This window comes from Alligator sinensis, unplaced genomic scaffold (genome assembly GCF_000455745.1).
Source record: "Alligator sinensis unplaced genomic scaffold, ASM45574v1 scaffold1308_1, whole genome shotgun sequence".
Taxonomy (NCBI): domain Eukaryota; kingdom Metazoa; phylum Chordata; order Crocodylia; family Alligatoridae; genus Alligator; species Alligator sinensis.
Genome location: NW_005842416.1, coordinates 714742 through 717421, shown reverse-complemented (window position 1 = coordinate 717421; position 2680 = coordinate 714742).

Sequence of the window (2680 nt, the reverse complement as noted above, 5' to 3'; positions counted from 1 at the left end):
TGCGGCCCGGCTGCCCAGCTCCGGGCAGGGCTCTGTGGCGGCAGCGGGAGGTTTTGGAGGTAGCGGCCGTCACTGCCATAACGGGCCTCCAGGTAAGCATCAGCGGCAGTGCCACATGCAAGCCCAAGCCCCCGTCCCCCCATCCCTTGCCATGGCTGCAGAGCTGGCCATGGAGCTGGGCTCTGGCCGCATGCCAGCTTCCATCTCCCCCTCCCCTGGGCAGCAGGCCAGGCAGCATGTGGGCAACCTGCACATGGCAGCCACCACCACACTGCACCTTGCCTACAAAGCACCCCTGGCAGAGGGGCACCCCTGCCCTCACCCCCTGGCCCTGCTCCCAGCTGTGATGTGCCGCCTGGGGCCGGCAGCACCCCCCACTCCCTCAGACCCCAAACCATCTTCCCCAGCCCTGCCCCACTTACCTCTAGGATCTAGGGGCAAAGGGCATGGCTCCATGGTGGCAGCGCTTGCCCGCAAAGCCCCCCCACCCTGCATGCAGACACCACCGCAGAGCCGTGTAGCTGGTTGTGGGGCATGCCGCTGAATGCAAGCCCCGTTTCACCCCCCCCCCCGGCTGGGCAGCACATATGTGGCCTGCACACAGTGGTTGCCACTGCACTGCTGCAGCCGTGCCCTGCACCACTTGCCCACAAAGTCATTCAGGTGGCTGTGGGATGGTAGCGCAGAGTGCAGTGGCAGAATTGCGGTGGCGAACCTCCTGTCAGGCCGGCCGGCATGTGTGGCCCATGGAGTGTCACCCCTGCCCTCAGCCCCCAGCCCGGCTCCTGGGAGTGGGCACATCCCCCCCCTACTTGATCTACTCCCCCAGCACCTTCCCTTTCCCCTGCCCCTTCCCCCTACACACACACTTACCTGCTGGGGTGGGTGTCAGTGTCAGTATATCTGCATGTCTGGGGGGCTGTTGCGAGGGGCAGCAGAAGGGCTACTGAGGCTGTGGAGGGGGAGTGCAGTGCACCAGCAGCACTGGGAGGGGCTGTGGGGGGCCTTTAATTTTTATCATGGATTTTGGGTTTTTAATCAGAGAATTTGCAATTTTTAAATCAGAGAAAACCAGTAGCCCTGGTTATGTCACTTGATTCACTGACCCTTGTTTCACTATTGAATACTCAAAGTTAGGGGTGTGAAAGATCTGGTGGGGGGGCTGGATCTATCCTGCGCTGCAATACCTAGGTTTCAGACCGTGGCATGCAGGGCTGGATCCAACGCACACTGTACAGGACCCGCACAGGACCTGCACGCAGTATGCAGGTATGGGTCTGGCGCATGTAATGCTCACACCAGAGCAGCCCCATGTGCTGGAATTGGCAAACAGAGAGAGTCTATTGGCCCAATCTGGCCTGTAGGCACCACTCAACCAGGCTGGGTGGCCTGATAAGTTTAACATCCCTGCTTTAAGTGGTTTGGTAATTTTAGCACCATATTCCCATGGAAATGAACACAGCAGGATTACTCACCAGAGGAAAACTGCTCAACTCTAAATCCAGTGTTTATTTACGTATATTATGAATTTGATGTAACATCCCCCCCTTTTCCAGTAATTTGAGGAACGATACCATAATGTTCCAATTATAAATCTAGCCTGCATACAAGTTACCTCCACATTTTTTGGTTTAATTTTAGGAAAGAGTTTTTTTCCTTGAACACAAGTAGATAAGGATGGATAGAGACTCCCACAAGAGAATCAAATAACTAGTTAAAAGCACTAAACGCACTGCCACAGTTCCCCGGCTTTACCTGTGGCAGGTTTATGGTGTTAGGTCCATGTTCTGTCTGGGCTGACAGCAGTCTTACATAGAGCTTAGATGATGTATTGTACAGGATGGTTTGGACAGGGCTGATCCTGCCTCAGGACAAGGGGTTGCACTCTGGATTCTATGAAAATACCGAGAGAGAAAAAACAGGCACTGACATCATTTTGGACTTGATATTTTTGTTCCAAGCAGAAAAATCCTGCAGGTCCAAAAGGCAAGACTGTGGAGCCCCCAATTACAGGCCAACCCTGCCTATACATAGGCATTGGCAACGTGTAGGGGGTGCACGTGCACCTTGAGCGTGGCGGTGCAACCCGTGCGAAAAGATGCCGCTAACACTGCCGGCGATGCCTGCAGGTGGTTGGCGCTCACCCAGCGCCATGGCTGCCTGCGGGAGCTCCCTGCTGCCACGCTCCTGCAGCCACAGCACCGCTGCCGCGTGTGGGAGCTCAGTGCCCCCCAGCCGCCGGGGGCGCACAGTGTTCACGTATATAGATTCAGTGAGATTTTTATGGTTTACCTGGTGGGAACTGAAGGTAGTCTTGTGACCAGAGCAGCACGGTAGACCCCAAGCCACAAGGTAAAATGGGGACAGCACCAGCCCAGGCAGGTTGTTGCCTACTAAAGCTCAGGCCGCTCTGAACCAGTCAGTCTCTAGACACCAATTTAGACCAGGGGAAAGCGCCAGCTTGGCTTTCAGGCGAGGTCCTTTGGGTAGCGGGGATATTAGACCGGCTGGAACACAGCTCTTCGCAGGCTTTCTTGGCTCCCACTCGCTGTCTGACTGGAAGCACGAGGGGCAGCTTTGCTCCGTGGCAGGGCGCCCGGAAACGGCGGTCACTGCTGCGGGCGCGGCGGGGGCCGGTTCGAACCGCCCGGGGCAGCGCCTCAAGCCCCGCCCCCTCAGC